The sequence below is a fragment of the Pleurodeles waltl genome, chromosome 5 (genome assembly GCF_031143425.1).
Source record: "Pleurodeles waltl isolate 20211129_DDA chromosome 5, aPleWal1.hap1.20221129, whole genome shotgun sequence".
Taxonomy (NCBI): Eukaryota; Metazoa; Chordata; class Amphibia; order Caudata; family Salamandridae; genus Pleurodeles; species Pleurodeles waltl.
In genome coordinates this window covers 1,851,924,988-1,851,932,448 of record NC_090444.1, presented here as the reverse complement: position 1 = coordinate 1,851,932,448, position 7,461 = coordinate 1,851,924,988, and positions in this window count along the sequence as shown.

Below are 7,461 nucleotides of genomic sequence, written 5' to 3'. Positions count from 1 at the left end.
TATCCTACAGAAATCGCCTTGGCCTAGGGATACCCACAGCCCTCCTCCCCCACCCAGGCACCTCCACTGCGCGCAAAATAGCGGAATGTGCTGGTACTCACCCCCTTGTGTCTGCTGTGATGTCCTCAAGCGCCCATCTGAATCGGGGTAGGCCACCGCCAGGATCCGGGACATCAGGGGGGTCAAGGTACGACTGGCACCCCTCCTAGGTTGGGAGGCCATCCCCAGCAGAGCCTCCGCGGTCTTCCTGCTCCCGCGGCGGATGTCCTCCCACCTCTTGCGGCAGTGGGTGCCCCTTCTGTTGTGGACCCCCAGGGCCCGGACGTCCTTGGCGATGGCACGCCAAATGTCAATCTTCTGATGGGCGCTGACCTATGTGACATGTACAGGGGTGGAAGAGAAACATCATCACTTTTCTGCATTCTCGATGTGAGTGGCCCCCCCCTCCCCAACCTTGCCATGTGGCACATGCTCTCATCTGTCGTGCCATGCATTCGTCATTCGCTGCCCTCCCCTCCATCGTACATCCTCCCCACTCAACCCAGGCATTGGGCACTATGCATTGCCCCCCGTGTACTCACCTGTTGGTCTGGAGGCCCGTAGAGTAGCGCATACTGGGGGAGGACCCCGTCCACGAGCTTCTCCAACTCCTCGGAACTGAAGGTGGGGGCCCTTTCCCCAGTCGCAGCAGCCATTGTCACTTCCAGACCGAGGTCACAGCAGCACTTGCAGTATAGGTCCTCTCCTGTGGATGCTCAGGTCTCGTGTGATCAAGCAGATAGAAAATGGCGGTTACGGCCGCGGCGGTGCGTACCGCGACCGCCGGCGCTCACCGCCATTGGCTCCTGAAACCCATAGGGTTCAATGTTGTCCAATGCGCCTTTGCGCTGCGGCCTGCGACCGCCTACCGCCACGGTGTGCCACGCTTGCGCAATGATCCCACTTCACATTGTCACACTTCACAGGTCAGGCAGCCGCCATTTCAAGGGCCCACATGGCTTAATTCCTACTGTGTCACACATGGCTAGGCCTTGCACCGACAATCACACTAGCCATTCAATCCCGAGAGATTCGTGTACTGTGCATGCTGTGGGCACTTACCTGTGGGTTGCTTGACTCTGTGCTCCATGTTGTCCTTCCTAGGCATCGTCCGCTGGGACTTGCGAGGAGACGGAGGAATCTTCCCGTGTACAGAACGCTGGTGGACCTGTCGACAATGGAAGAAAGACACGTCATACTCACCTACAGACTCAACCGTGCCACTATACAGGAACTGTGTGCCCAGCTGGAGCCAGACCTGATGTCACCCATCCGCCAACCCACAGGGATTCCGCCTCTAGTGCAGGTGCTGTCAGTCCTGCATTTTTTTGCCAGTGGATCATTTCAAACTACCGTGGCCATTTCATCTGGGATGTCTCAGCCTATGTTTTCAAAGGTGTTGTCCAGAGTGTTGTCTGCCCTGATGAAATACATGCGGAGCTACATCATTTTCCCTGAGGTGGGTGACTTGCCTACAGTGAAGGGTGATTTCTATGCCCTTGGACACATTCCCAATATCATTGGTGCCATTGATGGTACCCATGTGGCCTTGGTTCCCCCAAAAGACGATGAGCAGGTGTACAGGAACCGAAAGAATTTTCATTCGATGAATGTCCAGGTGGTCTGTTTGGCTGACCAGTACATCTCCCATTTAAATGCCAAGTTCCCAGGGTCAGTGCATGACGCGTACATCATGCGAAATAGCAGCATCCCTTATGTGATGGAACAGCTACAGAGACACCGTGTGTGGCTAAATGGTGACTCTGGTTACCCAAACCTGCCTTGGCTATTGACCCCAGTGAGGAATCCCAGGACCAGGGCAGAGGAACGGTACAATGAGGCCCATGGGCGTACCAGGAGGGTCATTGAGCGGACCTTCGGCCTCCTGAAGGCCAGGTTTAGGTGCCTGCATATGACTGGTGGATCCCTAATGTACTCACCAAGGAAGGTGTGTCATATCATCGTGGCCTGCTGCATGCTTCACAACCTGGCTTTGCGACGCCAGGTGCCTTTCCTGCAGGAGGATGGTCCAGATGGTGGTGCTGTGGCCGCTGTGGAGCCTGCGGAGAGTGAAGAGGAGGAAGACGAAGAGGATGACACAGACAACAGGGACAGAGTGATACTGCAGTATTTCCAGTGACACACAGGTAATAATCTACTTCTGCATTGTATTATATCTGTAACTGTAGTGGCTCTCTACTGTCTGACCTTTCACCCAAATGTATGGTAACTTAGTTGTGTATATCACTCCCTATTACAGTGCTCTGATCCCCACGGAGTGCCCTCTGGTTTTTTTCCCCATGGACTACCGCTGTGTGACACTGGTATGTTGTCATCAGAATGTAACTAGAAATGTTTTGTTGGTTATATCGAATACATTTTGTTTAAATAAATAGATAGCAGAATCCAGTAGGTTTTTGTGCAATAATTGTGTTTATTGAAGTTTTCAAATAGGTGTATAGTCCAAAAAGGGTGCTGGGTGATGGTGGAGGCATGTCCATGGCAGAGTCAAGACTCTCGTTCGCACAGGTGCATTGTCCATATGCCTGTGGAAGGTGGAGCAGGGGCAGTTCAAGGTTGGACAGGGTGAACAAGTGGGACAGTGGGATGGCATCCGTGGGTTTCCGTGCATGGCGGGGTCTTGACATCCTACTCTGTCTTCTTCCTAGATCTCAGGCCTTTCTTGCGGGGTGGTTCTTGTTCTGCAGGGGGTGGGGTCCGGGTGGGCCGTTGCTGTTGTGTCGGGGCCTCCTGACCACTAGCGCCGGCGGAGGTGGAGGCTGTTCTTCCTCCATGCTAGTGGCAGGGGCCCTTTGGGGGGCCACATGGTCCCGCAATGTGGTGACAATCTGGTTGAGTGCCACCACGATTGTACCCATTGCGGAACTGATGCTGCGCAGTTCTTCCCGGAACCCCATGTACTGGCCCTCCTGCATGGCCTGGATTTCCTGGAACCTGGCCAGGACCGTTGCCATCGTCTCTTGGGAGTGGTGGTACGCTCCCATGATGGTGGTGAGGGCCTCTTGGACAGTGGGTTCCCTAGGCCTGTCCTCCCTCTGTCGCACAGCAGCCCTCCCAGTTCCTCTTTGTTCCTGGGCCTCTGTCCCCTGGACGGTGTGCCCACTACCAGTGCCCCCAGGTCCCTGTTGTTGTTGGGGTTGTGGGTTACCCTGGGTGCCCTGTACTGGTAGACACACCGCTGCTTGACCTGTCCTGGAGACAGAAGCATGGGCCCGCTGGGTGGGTGCTGTGCTGTTGTTTCCAGAGGGGGGTTGGTCTGCTGTGGCCTGTGGCTGACCGAGGGTAACCGACTGTCCAGAGGTCCCCGATGGTCCGGGCTGGTCATCAGGTTCTAGGTCGACAGAGCTGCTGTCATCACTGGGGGCCTGTTCTGGGGGTGGGATGAACAAATCTGGACCCTCCTGGACGGTGTGTTGGCGTTCGGGCCCTGCAGGGGTAAAATAGTATGGTTATTGATTTTGTGTGTGCCATGGCGTGCGATTTGTGGGTGTCCTTGTCGCCCAGTGCTGGCAGTCCCATGTGGGAGGAGTTGTGAGGGTGGTTTGTGGGGGGGGATGGGTAGGTGCAGTGGTCATGCTTAGGTGATGGGTGTCCATGGTTTGTGTTGGCATTCAGGGGTTGGGGTTGGGTTGGGTGGGTTGTGCTGGTGAGACATTAACAGGGAGTATGTGTGCTGGGGGGTTAGGGGTGAGGGTGGGGGTGTGGGTTAGCATGGTGGTGGTTGGGGGGGGTGAAGTAGTTGAGATTAGACTTACCAGAGTCCATTCCTCCGCCTACTCCAGCGAGGCCCTTAGGATGCAGGATGTTCAAGACCTCTTGCTCCCATGCTGTGAATTCGGGTGGAGTGGGTGGGGGTCCGCCGCCAGTCTTCTGCACAGCGATGTTGTGTCTTGACACCATTGACCGCACCTTCCCCCGTAGGTCGTTCCAGCGCTTTCGGATGTCTTCCCGATTTCTGGGATGCTGTCCCACAGCGTTGACCCTGTCGACGATCCTTTGCCATAGCTCCGCCTTCCTGGCTATTGTGGTGTGCTGCACCTGTGTGCCGAAGAGCTGGGGCTCTACCCTAATTATTTCCTCCACCATGACCCTGAGTTCTTGGTCCGAGAACCTGGGGTGTCTTTGGGGTGCCATGGGGTGGTGTGGATGAGGTGTGGGGTGGTGTTTGTGGTGATGTGTGTGGTGGTGTGTGGTGTTTTGTGCGTAGATGTGGTGGGGGTGATGATGTTGGGTTCCTGTCTGTGTTGTGGTTTGCGTTCCCTGTGCTCTCTCTCTGTGTATTGCGCCTTGTCTCTGATTTTCGATTTGTGGGGGTTTGTGGGTGATGTGGGTGTGTGTTTTATATAGTGATGAGTGTGTGGGAGTGGTGTGTGTATGTGTATCAGGTGTGTGTATTTCGATTTGGCCAATGTGGCTGTGTTTTGTAAAGGTGTGTGTATTTTGAGCGCGGCGGTGTGTACCGCCAATGGAATACCGCGGTTGAAAGACCGCCGCGTTGATTCGTGGGTCGTAATGGCATGGGCGTGTTTGTGTTGGCGTGACGGTGGAGGTTTGGTCATCTCCAGTTTATCGCTGACCGCTGATGTGGCGGCCTTCAGTGGATGTCGGGTTTTTGGCGGTTTGGCAGTTGTGGGTCAGAATGACCGTGGCGGTTTACCGCGGCCGCGGCGGTATGTTGGCGGTCTTCTGACCGGCGGTAAGTGCCTTTAACCGCCGAGGTCAGAATGACCCCCTATATCATAAGAATCACAATACTCAGAGTTACTAAAAATAAAGGTACTTTATTTTAGTGGCAATGTGCCAAAAATATCTCAGAGGATATACTCCCTTAGGAGGTAAGTAAAATACACAAAATATACACACAAACCAAAATCAGGTAAGTAAACAGTTAGAAAAGTAGTGCAAACACTGTAGAATACAATAGGATGCAATAGGCCTAGGGGCAACACAAACCATATACTCTAAAAGTGGAATGCGAACCACAAATGGACCCCAGGCCTAGTGTAGTGTGTAGAGGGTCGCTGGGAGTGTAAGAGAACACTAAGGGTGTCCAAGATACCCAACCCCAAGACCCTGAAAAGTAGGAGTAAAGTTACCCTACTTCCCCAGAAACACACTAAAGTCAAGATAGGAGATTCTGCAAAGACAACAACTGACCGCAAAGCACTGAAGACGGATTCCTGGACCTGAGGACCTGCAAAGGAAGGGCACCAAGTCCAAGAGTCACGAAAGTGTCCGGGGGGGGGCAGGAGCCCACTAAACCCCAGATGAAGGTGCAAAATGGCTGCCTCCGGGTGGAAGAAGCTGAAGATTCTGCAACAACGGAAGGTGCCAGAAACTTCTTTGAACAGAAGATGTCCCATGGGGTGCTGGAGGATGCAGAGTTGTTTCCACGCAGAAAGACTGCAAACAAGCCTTGCTAATTGCAAAGGTCGCGGTTGAAGAAAAAGGGTGCTGCCGGGGCCCAAGAAGGACCAGGAGGTCGCCACTTAGACGAGGAGACAGAGGGGACACTAAGCCACACAGAGAGCTCACGCAGAAGCAGGCAGCTCCCGCAGAAGCACTTGAACAGGCATTTAAGAAATCTGAGCATGTTGGTTGTCTCAACACTACAAAGGAGGGTCCCACGAAGTCGGTGGTCAACTCAGCGAGTTGAGCCATGCAGGACAGAGTGGTGGGGGCCTGGGCTATGCTGTGCACAAAGGATTCCTTGCAAAAGTGCACAGAAGCTCTAGCAGCTGCAGATCACGCAGTACACAGGATTACTGTCTGGCGTGGGGAGGCAAGGACTTACCTCCACCAAATTTGGACAGAAGGACCATTGGACTGTCGGGGTCACTCGGATACAGGTCCTGGGTTCCAGGGACCACGCTCGTCAAGATGAGAGGGGACCCAGAGGACCGGTGATGCAGAAGTTTGGTACCTGCATTAGCAGGGGGAAGATTCCGTCGACCCACGGGAGATTTCTTCTCGGCTTTCAGTGCAGGGTGAAGGCAGACAGCCCTCAGAGCATGCACCACCAGGAAACAGTCGAGAAAGCAGGCAGGATTAGGCGCTACAATGTTGCTGGTAGTCGTCTTGCTACTTTGTTGCGGTTTTGCAGGCGTCCTGGAGCAGTCAGCGGTCGATCCTTGGCAAAAGTCAAAGAGGGAGATGCAGAGGAACTCTGGTGAGCTCTTGCATTCATTATCTGATGAGAAACCCACAGGAGAGACCCTAAATGGCCCTCAGAGGATTGGCTACCTAACCAGGTAAGTACCTATCAGGAGGGGTCTCTGACGTCACCTGATGGCACTGGCCACTCAGATGCCTCCATTGTGCCCTCACACCTCTGCATTCAAGATGGCAGAGGTCTGGGACACACTGGAGGAGCTCTGGGCACCACCCCTGGGGTGGTGATGGACAGGGGAGGGGTCACTCCCCTTTCCTTTGTCCAGTTTCGCACCAGAGCACGGGCTGGGGGATCCCAGAACCGGTGTAGACTGGCTTATGTAAGGAGGGCACCATCTGTGCCCTTCAAAGCATTTCCAGAGGCTGGGGGAGGCTACTCCTCCCCAGCCCTTAACACATATTTCCAAAGGGAGAGGGTATAACACCCTCTCTCAGAGGAAATCATTTGTTCTGCCTTCCTGGGACTGGGCTGCCCAGACCCCAGGAGGGCAGAAGCCTGTATGTGGGTTGGCAGCAGCGGTAGCTGCAGTGAAAATCCCAGAGAGCTAGTTTGCCAGTACCCCAGGTCCATGCTGGAGCCCCGGGAATGCATGGGATTGGCACCCCAATACCAGATTTGGCATGGGGGGACAATTCCATGATCTTAAGCATGGTACATGGCCTTGTTCGGAGTTACCATTGTGAAGCTACATATAGGTATTGACCTATTTGTAGTGCACGCGTGTAATGGTGTCCCCGCACTCACAAAGTCTGGGGGAATTGCCCTGAACAATGTGGGGGCACCTTGGCTAGTGCCAGGGTGCCCTCACACTTAGTAACTTTGCACCCAACCTTCACTAAGTGAGGGTTAGACATATAGGTTACTTATAAGTTACTTAAGTGCAGTGTAAAATGGCTTTGAAATAACGTGGACGTTATTTAACTCAGGCTGCAGTGGCAGTCCTGTGTAAGAATTGTCTGAGCTCCCTATGGGTTACAAAAGAAATGCTGCAGACCATAGGGATCTCCTGGAACCCCAATACCCTGGGTACCTAGGTACCATATACTAGGGAATAATAAGGGTGTTCCAGTGTGCCAATGAGAATTGGTGAAAATGGTCACTAGCCTGCCCTGACAATTTTAAAAAGCAGAGAGAGCATAAGCACTGAGATTCTGGTTAGCAGAGTCTCAGTGACACAGTTAGGCACCACACAGGGGCCACATATAGGCCACAAACTATGAGCACTGGGA